The sequence below is a fragment of the Eriocheir sinensis genome, unplaced genomic scaffold (genome assembly GCF_024679095.1).
Source record: "Eriocheir sinensis breed Jianghai 21 unplaced genomic scaffold, ASM2467909v1 Scaffold7, whole genome shotgun sequence".
In the NCBI taxonomy this organism is placed as follows: domain Eukaryota; kingdom Metazoa; phylum Arthropoda; class Malacostraca; order Decapoda; family Varunidae; genus Eriocheir; species Eriocheir sinensis.
Window position 1 is genome coordinate 1,706,881 of NW_026112053.1, and position 14,489 is coordinate 1,721,369.

General features: G+C 43.5%; 1 protein-coding gene across 1 annotated transcript in view; it reads right to left on the minus strand.

Moving 5' to 3' along the window:
- Positions 1–14,489, minus strand: part of LOC126993957 (omega-amidase NIT2-like) — a 31,018-nt gene that overhangs the window by 1,430 nt on the left and 15,099 nt on the right. The window lies entirely within an intron of this gene.

A 14,489-nucleotide genomic window follows, 5' to 3' on the forward strand; every position in this document is an offset into this window, starting at 1 on the left:
AGAGGAGTGAGTGTGGCAGGTCAGTGTAAAAGCGCGTTCAGACCTGTGCAACCTTTCGTGCGCACAGGAGGCATGCGCCTATTGCATGAAGAGGCAAGCAGAGGCATGAATCGGAGCAAGGTAAGGCATGCTTCAAGTCTGTGCGCACAGGCCAACGTGCGCAGACACATGAAGGCGCAAGATTTTCCCATCCATGACGGGGAGACTCGTGCAAGTCGCCCGTCAGCCACGGTTTAATATACCTTGTGTTTTCTAATTTTCATGTCCTCCTTTGTATTGCCAGTATGGCGGATTGGTCCAATGAAAAAAAATATAAACTTATTGAGGATTATCGTTCATCTACTTGTCTGGATGGCTAGCTCCGCAGACTATAAAGACAGGGTGAAACGGAAGGATGCTCTACAGTTCCTCAAAAATATATATGAATAGGTACGTCATAGGCAGTCCTAAACAAAATTAAAACCCTTCGGTCTTGAAGTACTTCCTCTTCTTCTACACTCACACGTACGTGCAAGATATTTACTGACCCAGCACTCACGTTTTTTCCTTCGATTTTATCTTTGTCGCAAAATAATACCAGCTCATTGCCGTCTCGATTGTTGAGAAGGCCTGACAGCTCAAATTATGAGTCATCCAAGTAAAGCCGAGTGTCCCGCGCTCTCCAATAAATTTGTTTTGTTTGTTTGTTTTAATGCATATCTTTGTGAAAATATATTTCTTCTGTGATAAATAAAGGTTTTCCAACATTAATATCTAATAAACATTATCAAATTAGACATAAAAAAGAGGAAATAAATAAGATATAAGGAGAGGGAGAAATATTCACAAACAAAAATATAGAAATACATTGACAGTCGTAACTGGGTACTCCTATTAGTTTGATTTTTTCTACCGTTTCTAAATATCTCTTTTTGACATTCATAACGCTGTCGTTACAGCTATTATATTCAACAAGCCGATCCTCCATTCCGATACTAGGCAACTCTGTCACCTGCTATCTGGCACCTACAAGTGAGGGGGCTGCTACAACCTTCTCAAAAGGGCATAGAGAATCAAAGTCAGAGGAAGAAAAGAACATAAAAACACCTAGGTTCAGGGTGAAGTGTATAAGTGTGCAATATGAAGTAAATAAGTGCATGGTGTTGAAATGTCAGAATTTTCTCTTTTCTATACTCCAACACGACCACTGCGTGTAACGAAACACACGAGAAATTAATCCAGACAAGGTAAGGTTTTGCCGGCGCCGGGGATCGAACCCGCGACCAGCGAGACGGGAGAGCCACTCCTTAACCAGTCGGCCAAAGAGGTACCCCCCTCTCACAGTGAGTTATGGGAGACTCGCCCATCAGGCAAGTCGCTGCACTACACGGCTCCCCATTCCTATTTAGTTTAACTTCTGTGTGTTGAGATTTCCCATTTTCTATGAACTTCAGAGAGCATGGGCCATCACTCTACCTGTTATATACCCACTCGGGGTGACACAACAGAATCACAAGAGAGGATGCCACCGCCTTACCACCAGTGAAATGCCAGAATTTTCTCTTTTCGATACTCCAACACGACCTCTTGCGTGTAACGAAACACACGAGAAATTAATCCAGATAAGGTAAGGTTTTGCCGGCGCAGGGGATCGAACCCGCGACCAGAAAGACGGGAGAGCCACTCCATAACCAATCAGCCAAAGAGGTACCCCCACTCGCAGAGTGAGTTATGGGAGGCTCGCCCATCAGGCAAGTCGCTACACTACAGTGTGAAGTATAGAAGTGTGGAGAAGGAGGACCTAAGAAGCGATACAAAGCGTTACAGGTCAAAAGAAGAAGAAGGTTCAGGGTTCAGGTGAAGTGTATAAGTGTGCACTGTGAAGTAACTAAGTGCATGGTGTGAAGTATAGAAGTGTGGAGGAGGAGGACCTAAGAACAGAGACGCGCCAGTCCTTGCCGACAGACCAACTTGGTCGGCTAGATTTCGATCGCCGATAGAGTCGGTCTGTCGGCACCCGGCCTTTGGCAAAGGCCCGTGCTCTCTCCTATAGGGAGGGAGCAATCTTTGGAGGAGGAGGAGGAGGAGGACCTAAGAAGATACAAAGCGTTACAGGTCAAAAGAAGAAGACAGCATACCTACCTGGCACAGGAGATACCGTAATCGGGAAGTGAAAAGAAAAGAGTAATAGTGGAAACTAACAAAAGGGCATAGAAAAGCAAAGTCAGGGGAAGAAAATAACAGAAAAAACACTTAGGTTCAGGGTGAAGTGTATAAGTGTGCACTGTGAAGTAACTAAGTGCATGTTGTGAAGCATAGAAGTGCTGAGAAGGCGTTACACAGGTCAAAAGAAGAAGAACATATCTGAAAATAATTTACTCATATAATGGACAGTTTGCTTTGGCGGGTCGGCTGTGTTTTCGTGCCGCTCTCCACTCTGCCTTTTCACATGAGGCCCAAAGCTCGCAAACGTCGCATTGCTCGTTCTCGGCGCCTTGTATCCCAGGAGCATGCTTACTCCCTCTCTGGGAAGGGACCCAGTGATCGCTCTCGAAGCCCTGCCACCAGCACGACCAGCACCAGTTCCGACAGCGCCGCCACTTCAGCCTCCTTGCCTCCCGCGGCCGCCACCGCCATGGGCCGAGATAAGAAAAAATCCCGCACGGACGAGGCTTCCCCGCCCCCTGCTGCTGACCCCCTGAATCCCCCCGCCCCAGAAGGAGAGGCCCTCTTTCCTTCTGCAACGGGAGAGAGTAAGGCCCACGGTATGGACACCTCAGAGACTGCAGACGTTCCTGTTAACCAGGGAAAGGTGGACAGGAAGCGACGGAGTTTGCTGTGGCCTCTCAACACACGTCAGGACACGACGGCTGCCAAGCACTTGTGGTTCATGGGTCTCCTCAAACAGCACCCAGAGGCCAACCCGCTGTTTAAGGAAGGTCGAAACTTTCCCGACATGACGGTGGATACTGGGCCAGTATACGATCAGCTTGTAACGCAGGGCTTTCAGGTGAAGGTCATGGTGCCTTTGGAGGAGTCTCCAAAAACTGTTCTTATTCATGGTGTGCCCATCTATGTAACTGTCAACTGGTTAGCTTTTGGACCCTTCTTTTCTTGTATTTTAATTTTTAATTTTTTATTTAATTTACATTAGCTTGTATTAAAACAACTCTTTTATCACTCATTAATTACTCCATAAATGATCTCACCGTCTCGTATCCCTGGTAGCGTGATCCGGCTTAAGTTGTTATTGGAGACTGGTGTTCGGGGATAAACAAGGGAAAAAGAAAATATACATTTATTTAAAATTAAATGAAAGTAATTGCCTTAGGCAATATTCTATGTTCAGACGATCATAACGCTGGCATATTCAGCAATGGATACAACATATGACAAACGACATGTCTTAAACATAATACTACAATTTGTGCTCAGTTGTTGCCAATAATAATAACACTCGTCATTCCACAAGCAGTGGTTTGTTTCTCTCTGCTTACATCACAATATTTAAATACTCTCCTCACATCCTGATAACACATTCCTATAGTATAATCTACTACAATTTCACGGAAGCACCAAATTATACCACACCCAGTGCTTTCTATCTTTGCTTTACATCGCAAACAAATAATCACAATCCTGTCCCACTCACAATCCTACAACACATCTCCTACATTATAATCTCCAGGACAAAACAATCGGTTTCCCTTAGATTCTCGAATTTCTACTCACGATTAAGATTACAACAGCCATTCTCAGCTGACTGAGTAGCAAGTTGCTTCAAACTATCGCCCAATTAGCTTAACATCGGTTATAGGGAAGATGCTGGAGTCCATAATAGCCAGGAACATTCGGGAGCATTTAGAGAAACATAGCTTAATTCACGACTCGCAGCATGGGTTCACAAAAGGTAGGTCATGCCTCACCAATCTCTTGTCCTTCTACAATAAAGTATTTGAGGCGGTTGACAGAGATGAAAATTATGATGTAATCTATCTTGATTTTAGTAAAGCGTTTGACAAAGTTCCTCACCAACGACTGTTGCTTAAATTACAGGCTCACGGAGTAGAGGGTAAAGTTTTGAACTGGGTCAAGGCGTGGCTTAGCAATAGGAAGCAAAGAGTGCAAATCAATGGTAAAAGATCTGACTGGGGATGTGTTACGAGTGGGGTCCCACAAGGTTCGGTATTAGGTCCACTTTTGTTTATTATTTATATCAATGACTTAGACACAGGAATTAGTAGTGATGTTAGTAAATTTGCAGATGATACCAAGATCGGTAGAGTAATTGAGTCGGATCAGGACGCTAGTATTCTCCAAGGTGAACTCAACAGATTATATGACTGGGCGGATAAATGGCAGATGGAGTTCAATGTAGGGAAGTGCAGTATTCTGAGTGTAGGTAGGAACAACCCCTCACATAACTATTGCTTAAATGACACTCTCATAAGTAGGTCTGGGTGCGAGAGGGATTTATGGGTCTTAGTGAGCTCTGATCTCCGTCCAAGGGCACAATGCATTCAAGCTAGAAATCGAGCTAATAGGGTACTGGGATTTATTTCAAGGAGCGTAAGCAACAGAAGCCCCGAAGTCTTCCTCAAACTATATTTAGCATTAGTTAGACCTCATCTTGACTATGCGGTTCAGTTCTGGTCACCCTACTATAGAATGGATATCAAAATGTTAGAATCGGTGCAGAGGAGGATGACTAAGATGATTCAGGGGTTGAGAAACTTGCCATACGAGGAAAGACTCAAACAGTTAAACTTGCATTCTCTAGAAAGGCGAAGGGTGCGTGGAGACATGATCGAGGTTTATAAATGGATGAAGGGCTTTAATAAGGGAGACATTCATAAGGTTTTGTTGGTAAGAGAACCGGGTAGGACACGAAGTAACGGGTTTAAACTGGATAAATTCAGATTCAACAGGGACATAGGCAAAAATTGGTTTACTAATAGGGTGGTGGATGAGTGGAATAGGCTTAGCAGTCATGTGGTGAGTGCCAATACAATTGTCACATTAAAAAATAGACTAGATAAATTCATGGACAGCGATATTAGGTGGGGTTAGATACACGGGAGCTTAGGGTCAAAGGAGCTGCCTCGTACAGGCCTACCGGCCTCTTGCAGACTCCTCCGTTCTTATGTTCTTATGTTAAGTCTGCTTGAAGCGAGTGCAAGGCTCGATCTGCCCATATCACTGTTGTCTAGGTCACATTTTTCCTTGCTTGAGGCGGAACTACATCTTTGACACGCCTTCATTTTCTACATAACCAGTAGCCAATACTTCCTGTCAACAACCATTGGCTCGCTCATTATGTTATATTGTTTACTTCTCCTACTATTTGTGATTTCACTCTTAAGACACTCCCACAGTGACTTCTCTTTTCAGTTATTCGCTTATAGCATTTCGTCACACCGCACGTGACATGTTAGAGTCCTCTTGAATGGTTATCCACACTTCCTGACCACGCCTACTGGGTATCTGTTTTCTGTATGTGGGTCTGGGTATTTTCCATAACCTCTCTTGTTAGTGTTAGTGCTTATCAGATGTTTACGACTTTGTATATCTGACTAATTGCTTTCCTTCCCTCTCCTATCATATTTACAATTCTTGTCTCCATATCTCCACTCTGTATTTGCCTCTGATTGGGGTCACTATTAATTAACTGTGCTGCTATGGTCGTCTTCTGTTTGTCCATATTCTGGGTTCCGACATACTTCCCCTTCCGGAAGATCTCGCCCCTGAGATCTCACAGGTGTTGGTGGAGAAGAGACGCCTTTCAATGTCTGCAGTGGGCTTGAGTCTGGAAGCAGGCGTCGTCGTGCATAGCGCAGGACATAGGAATACCCCACGGCAGACGTCACCAGCAGAAGAACCAGGATCACGACAATGGCGAAGACAATCCACCAAAGGATTTCGGGTTGAAAGGGCTGATCCGGCTTGACCACAGAATTTAGGGGCTGCAAGCCAGCTGTTAGCTCCTGTAGGGGGATGGACTCAGCACTGCGAAAAGATGGAAGGTCAGGCAAAACGGACCAGATAAGATGGCCTGTAAGAATTCTTGGAGAGTAGGGAGGTGGAGAGGGAGAGGGGCGAGAGAGACCGTGATGGGGGGGCCCCTCCACAACTGCCTCTTGTCCAGGAAGTGTCAGGGATGGGCTGTAGGCGCTGCAACCTTGCCGTAGCGTCAATATCCCACTATCCGTGAGGCTGACAGTATGTTTGTTTACAGGACTGGTAGTGCATTTGAGCGTCAGAGTGATGGGGGTGGCAAGTGAATAGGTCCGGTAGCCAGGACCTTTTATAAACATAGGGGGAAATGTTTTTAAGACTATTGTGTGGAAGAAGTTGATCACTGACTCAATTCAAGAAAGCAGCCGATTCACAAGAGGCTGCGTGACTATATAGCCTCATAGACGGGGTCTGTGGGAGGACAAACTAACATATGGTTATTCTTGTTACAGTGTTCTATACTAGAAAGAAGAAAGTATATTTTCCTATTCTCACTGAAGGCAATACATCTTGAATAAATACTATACATAAGATAGTAAGTACTATTCTGCACAGAAAATGGAAGGGAGTCGATTCGAAAGACATCAAAGGTGTCAGGCGGATCTCCTCGTAAAGGTTTGGTGAAATAGAAATTACGAGAATCGTGCAAAGCCGTTGTCCTGGAGGACACAGTTATATCATATCCCTATATAAAGCTAAAAAATCAGGAACTGCAGGGAATAAAAGACCTGGAGGCCGAACCTAGGCTTCCTCTAATGTACTTAACAACTGTTGGTCTCACATAGTAGTTGGAGTTATGTATGTTTGCAGGGAAGCCTGCAGACTCACCTTTAAATCTTGTCTACCTGGACTTATGTGTCTCAATGCTTAGTCAAAATTTAACAATGCTTGTAGGAGATTTTTTCTCTTCCTCATGCCAAAGTCAATAGAAAATTGGCGCACAACTTGGTTCAATACATCTACAGCTGAATATAGCCTATTAAAGGCAGATTGCATGGCATGCATATTACTTAACGATGTTGAGTTTTTCCATAATAAACATTTAGCTATATTAAATCTTTCTCAGTTAATGACTCTAGTACTTTATTTTTTCCATGAATCGTGTCAACTTGAGCCTGGGTCGCAGTACCAAATAGGTTATTAGACAAGGATCGTTAAGAACATAATTATTTCCCGTTTATTTTTATTTTTATAATTCATAGAAGCATGCAGCTTGTTTTGAATAGTAGTCATCACATAGCCTAAAACTTTTCTTAGATGATGCAACAATGAACTGAATTCATTTTCAAAATCAAAGAGTGTGTATTTTATTGCTTTTATGCTGGATACTCAGGTGACATTTGAATAACATTTCAAGTTAAAGAAGCAGTTAAATTCCGTGCTTTATATAATGCAGTGCAAACATCTTCTGTGAGAATAAACAGTACTATAGTCTCTGTCTGTGAGGACTATAATATAGATAGTATGTTGGTGTGAAACTTTGGCCAGCACGTGTTGGGGACTCCTGTTGTGTCATTGAGTCTTACACCGAAAGAGTCAAATAAATCTGTGGTTTACTTCGTAATATTTTCGCTTAATTATTGCTTTTTCATCCTCATACATTATCCTTGTTTTATATTGTATTGGCTTTGACACTACATTAGGTAACTCTTGTACCGCAGAGGAAGAGCGAAGGCTTTATCTATGCCGAGGTGGCTCTGAAAGTTTGGGAGTAACCTGAGAAGGTAGGGCCTGTGCATCAGCTGTTTATTGCTGTTGTAGAACGAACATTATTTAATGTGTCATGAGTAGCAGTCACCTCTCCGCTACGAGTTATCATTTTCGGTAGAATTTTTCTCAGTGATTTCAGGGTTGAGCAATGCAAAGAATAGATCAGTGTCTGTCTCTGGATTTAAAGGGTATGCTCGCCTAATCGTTGGACATTGCTGCACATCGATGCAGTCTTCATGAAGGACTTTTACTCTATCTGTGGGGACCGTTGAAACCTTACTAGTCCTAAGGTTCCTAATTTTTATCACTGATCTTCTCTATTACCCTGTAGGGTCCATCAAAAATAGGTTGCAACTTTTTATTTACTTTTTTTGTGGTCTCGTTTGAGGAACACTGTCTCCAACGTTGATAGTTTTGATTTTGAAGCTTTGTATTTCTTTTCTATTTCTTTTCTACCTTTTTCAATGTAAACCTGGCATCTATCATAAACTTTATTTGCAATTGCAGTCATTTCCTCTTTATAGGAGTAAATATCACAAACTTTCCTTGCATTACATCCATTTCCTCTTCATAGGAGTAAATATCATAAACTTTCCTTGCAATTACAACCATTTCCTCTTGATAGGAGTCAATATCATACCAGGGCTGCTGAATTTTTTTCTAACATAGTGTAGGGTACAGGAGGATCTCTAAAAATCCTCTCTCTGTCTCTCTCGATAAAATGGGGACTCCTTTATGGTGCGATAATACGCAGCATTATAGGCCAAGATGTCTATAAGTAGCATTATATCCCAAACGGACACATTTCCTATAACATTCTCCTCAAAATGTTAACAACAGTATAATTTGCGCGCTTTATTATTCCATTTCCATTTGTATGGTAAGCCGTTATTCGCGTGTCGCACAGGTAGCTTCTAATTTATCTCCTGCATCACGGAATTAACGAACTCTGAAACTTGATCTGTAACAACTGTCTGAGGAACACCGTGTACACAAACAACATCCACGTACAACGCCCTTGCCATTTCGCGGGCTTCCTTACTCCGTAAGGGTACTGTAATCAAATACCTTTTAAAAACATCAACTATGGGCATTACGTATCGAACCCCATTGTTCGATACACCCATGGGACCCACAAGGTCCATGTGTATTCTTCCAAAAGGAGCGGTGACGTCTGGATATTGCCGCCAAGGAGCAGGGTGCAAGTTCCCAACTCACTTTTAAAACGACTACCATGACGCACTTCCTTACATAATTTTCTACATCCCGTTTCATTCCAGGCCAGAAAGCGAACTTTCTACACCGACATAACGTAACTTTGGTTCCTCCGTGCCCTGCAGTGGCGACGAATGAGCCAGAGTTATCGCCTTGGAAATACTTTGGGGGTAGAACCACCACCTTAGTGGCTTCTCCGTACGGACTCACTAAAACACATCATTTATTTCCACCTGTAACTCTGACAGGGGCGGCATCTCACATTATGCCCATCTTCAACACAATATAACACATTTTCCACCTGTACCTCTAACAGGGGCGGCATCTTCACATTATGCCTTTTTTCTCTGAGTCTTTGCTCAATCTCATTCATGGGGCTTCCTTCTTTTAGCATACTTATATGCTGGCTGCTCATCATGCAGCTCACTAATCTCCTGAATACTCCAGTCAAGTGTGTGGCCAATACACTCACTATTCAGGTCCATACATATCATACATTTTATTTTCTCATCTTTCGGCGCCTGTTTCTTTTTCTGCACTAGTGCAATACCTTGCCCCTCATTATCCACGTGTTCCACGGTTTTTGTTGTTCCCCATCCACAAACATTATCGCGCGTGTCCTTCTAATTCAATCTCAGTGTCCTGTGAGCCTTCATCGTTGATAAAAAATATGCTACTATATTTTCCTTGCCAGGCAAATGATTGATTGTGAAACCATACTCACTCATGAGAGTCTGCCATCTAGCTACCCTGCCGTTGGGACTAGCTACCTGTAACAACCAGACTAAAGGTCTGTGATCCGTGTTGATCTCAATAGGGTAACCCAGTATTAATGGGCGGTTTACGTGCAACCCATAAATTACAGCTAAAGCCTCTCGTTCAACTGTACTGTACCGCTGTTCTGCCGCGTTCAATTTCATACTAAAAAAGATACAGGTCTTAGTTCATCATCATTATCCTGTTGTTGCAATACTCCACCAGTATTGTAGTAGGACGCGTCAGTAGTAAACACGAAAGGTTTGTTAAAGTCAGGAATTTGTTTAGAGTGACTGTATCAAGCATTCTATCTTTAAGGGTTGAGAACGCAATTTTTGCTTCATATGTCCATGAGAGGAATTTTTTTTTTCTTGTGTATCTTTTTTCCCTTTGTAAATTTTTTGAAGAGGAGCAACAATTTGTGAATAATTTGCAATAAATTTGCGATAATAATTAGTCAATCTAAGAAATGACTGTAAATCATGAACAGTTTGGGGGGCCGGGATGTTTTGTATGGCCTCCAGCTTGCTAGATTGAGGTCTTATTCCCTCTGAGCTGATGGCATGGCCCAGGTAATCTACTTTTTCCTTAAAAAAAGTTACACTTCTCCATCCTAATAGTCAGTTTGGCTTCCTTTAAGCGTTCCGGCATTTGTTCTAAGTTATCTGCATGATTTTTTTTTTTTTTTTTTTTTTACAGCAAAGGAGACAGCTCAAGGGCACAAAAAAGTAAACATTAATAAAAAAAGCCCGCTACTGCTCCTAAAAGAATCCAAAGAGGTGGCCGAAAGATAGGTCAGTTTCGGGAGGAGAGGTGTCCTGATACCTCCTCTTGAAAGAGTTCAAGTCGTAGGCAAGAGGAAATACAGATGAAGGAAGATTGTTCCAGAGTTTACCAGCGTGAGGGATGAAAGAGTGAAGATGCTGGTTAACTCTTGCATAAGGGGTTTGGACAGTATAGGGATGAGCATGAGTAGAAAGTCCAGTGCAGCGGGGCCGCGGGAGGGGGGGAGGCATGCAGTTAGCAAGTTCAGAAGAGCAGTCAGCGTGGAAATATCGATAGAAGATAGAAAGAGAGGCAACATTGCGGCGGAATTTAAGAGGTAGAAGACTATCAGTATGAGGAGGAGAGCTGATGAGACGAAGAGCCTTTGCCTCCACTCTGTCCAGAAGAGCTGTGTGAGTGGAGCCCCCCCACACATGAGATGCATACTCCATACGAGGGCGGACAAGGCCCCTGTATATGGACAGCAACTGTGCAGGGGAGAAGAACTGGCGGAGACGGTACAGAACGCCCAGCCTCGAGGAAGCTGATTTAGTAAGAGATGAGATATGAAGTTTCCAGTTGAGATTTTGAGTTAAGGATAGACCGAGGATGTTTAGTGTTGAGGAAGGTGATAGCTGGGTGTTGTCGAAGAATAGGGGATAGTTGTTTGGAAGATTGTGTCGAGTGGATAGGTGGAGAAACTGTGTTTTTGAGGCGTTGAAGGACACCAGGTTCTTCTTGCCCCAATCGGAAATAATAGTAAGGTCTGAGGCTAAGCGTTCTGCAGCCTCCAGCCTTGAGTCGTTAAGTTCCTGAAGGGTGGGTCTTCTATTAAAAGAAGTTGAATAATGCAGAGTGGAATCATCGGCGTAGGAATGGATAGGACAGTTCGTTTTGGAAAGAAGATCATCAATGAACAACAGAAAAAGAGTGGGAGATAGGACAGAACCCTGTGGGACACCACTGTTAATAGATTTAGGGGAAGAACAGTGACCGTCTACCACGGCAGAAATAGAACGGTCAGAAAGGAAACTAGAGATAAAGGTACAGAGAGAAGGATAGAAACCGTAGGAGGGTAGTTTAGAAAGCAAAGATTTGTGCCAGACCCTATCAAAAGCTTTTGATATGTCCAGCGCAATAGCAAAAGTTTCACCGAAACGGCTAAGAGAGGATGACCAAGAGTCAGTTAAGAAGGCTAGGAGATCACCAGTAGAACGCCCCTTGCGGAACCCATACTGGCGATCAGATAGAAGGTCAGAAGTGGAAAGGTGCTTTTGAATCTTCCGGTTAGGATTGATTCAAAAGCTTTAGATAGACAAGAAAGTAAAGGTATAGGACGGTAGTTTGAGGATTGGAGCGGTCACCCTTCTTAGGTACAGGCTGTATGAAGGCATACTTCCAGCAGGAAGGAAAGGTAGATGTTGACAGGCAGAGGCGAAAGAGTTTGACCAGGCAGGGTGACAGCACGGAGGCACAGTTTTTAAGGACAATAGGAGGCACTCCATCAGGTCCACAAACCTTCTGAGGATTGAGGCCAGAGAGGGCATAGAAAACATCATTTTGAAAAATCTTTATAACAGGCATAAAGGAGTCAGAGGGGGGATGAGTAGGAGGAATATGCCCAGAATCGTCCAGAGTGGAGTTTTTAGAAAAAGTTTGAGAGAAGAGTTCAGCCTTAGAGATAGATGAGACGGCAGTGTTGCCGTCAGGACTGAGGAGTGGAGGGAAAGATGAAGAAGTGAAGTTGGAGGAAATACGTTTGGCTAGATGCCAGAAGTCACGGGAAGAGTTAGAGAAAGCAAGGTTTTGGCATTTTCTATTAATGAAAGAGTTTTTGGTTAGTCGAAGAATAGATTTGGCACGATTTCGGGCAGAAATGTAAAGTTCATAATTAGCATTAGTTTGAAGGCTCTGGTACCTTTTGTGAGCTACCTCTCTATCATTGACAGCACGAGAACAAGCGTGATTAAACCAAGGCTTTTTAGCGTGAGGAGTAGAGAAAGAACGAGGAATGTATGCCTCCATTCCAGAGACAATCACCTCTGTGATGCGCTGAGCACACACAGAGGGGTCTCTATCCTGGAAGCAATAATCATTCCACGGGAAATCGGAAAAGTACATCCTCAGGTTGTCCCACCGAGCTGAAGCAAAATGCCAGAAGCATCGCCTCTTCGGTGGGTCCAGAGGGTGTACAGGAGCGATAGGACAGGATGCAGAAATAAGATTGTGATCGGAGGAGCCCAACGGAGAGAATAGTTTGACAGAATAAGCAGAAGGGTTTGAGGTAAGGAAGAGGTCTAGAATGTTGGGCCGATCTCCAAGACGGTCGGGAATACGTGTAGGGTGCTGGACCAACTGCTCTAGGTCGTTGAGGATAGCAAAGTTGTAGGCTTGTTCACCAGGATGGTCAGTGAAAGAGGATGAAAGCCAAAGCTGGTGGTGAACATTGAAATCTCCTAGGATGGAGATTTCAGCGAAGGGAGAGTGGGTCAAGATGTGCTCCACTTTAGAATTCAAATAGTCAAAGAATTTTACATAGTTGGTAGAGTTAGGTGAGAGATAAACAGCACAGATGTATTTATTAATAGAATGACAGTGAAGTCTTAACCAGATGGTGGAAAATTCAGAAGAGTCAAGGTCGTGGGCACGAGAGCAAGTGATGTCGTTGCGCACATAGGCGTAACATCCAGCTTTGTAGGATAGTAGGAGGGAACAGAGTAGAGATTGCTGTCAGTAGCCTCAGGAACCTGTGTTTCGGTAAGGAAGAGAAGGTGAGGTTTAGAGGAGGAGAGATGATGTTCCACAGAATGAAAATTAGAGCGAAGACCGCGAATGTTGCAGAAATTGAGAAGAAAGAGGTTCGAGGAGTTATCAAGACACCTCTCGGGTCGGCAGCCAGAAGGGGAGTCCTCCTGGGGAATTTGTGGTCCCCCAGTCGGGGACTCTGAGGCTTGGTATGCGCGCCATTTTGAAATTTTGATTTTGGGAAAAGGTGTATATGTTGTGTGAATGTAGTGTGGTGTGGATAAAGAGAGGATCTGTCTTTAGAGAGCATGCTGAACTACTCTCCGGTGTTGGTGAGACAATAGGGAAACGGTTAGTGAGGACATGGGAAGGGTCTTTGGAGGGCTTCAGCTCCCTTCTCACCTCCCATATATACCTCACCGGGAGTGGCTTGCGCCCGTTCGGTAGGTGTCTTCCTACCTACTCCAGCCTTAGAAAATACCTTAGAAAATATATCGCCCAGGATAATTATGTCATCAAGGTACACCTGAACCTTGTTACCTTATAGACCTGTAAGGACAGTGTCTATTATTTTCTTGAAGCAGGACGGGGCTGTTTTTAGGCCAAAGAGGAGGGAAGTAAATTCCCAATGTCCTGCTGGAGAAGAAAATGGCGTTTTCTCTCTGCTGATTTCGTCTAGGGGGATTTGATAGTAACCCTGTTTCAAGTCTAGGCATGAAAAAAGCTTACTATCTCCCAATTGATTGAGTATGGTAGTTATATTAGGGAGTGGGTACCGGTCGTCCCGTAGTGTCTTATTAAGTGCCCGGAAGTCCAGACAAAGTCGTAGTACTCCATCTTTTTTTGGCACTGGAATAAGTGGGGCATTATAGGGTGATCGCGAAGGGCGAATCACACCCTGTAGCTAGAGCGATATAAGTTGTTCATTTACTCTGTCATGATAACTGATAGGAATGTTATATGGACGCCTCTACACTACTTCATCAGTGTTTTGCTTGATGGTGCTTAAAAAAATAGGGCGTTATTGTTAATCGTTCTTGTTCTGTGGAAAACACTGTTATATATTTATCTATTAAGGACTTTAAAACCTGATTCTCTCTCTTCACTTGGGAATTTAGCGTCAACAATTTGATAGAGGCTTTTCTTCCTTACTTCAAGCTCCGCGGGCTTCAAGTCTGTTTTAGCTGTGTCAGCGGTCTGTACACTAGATACTTGTGGCAGATCAGCGTATAGCTCATGAGTGACAGGCTTCACAAATCCTAACGTTGTATTATCATCTATCTTTACACACTTTCAATATCCAA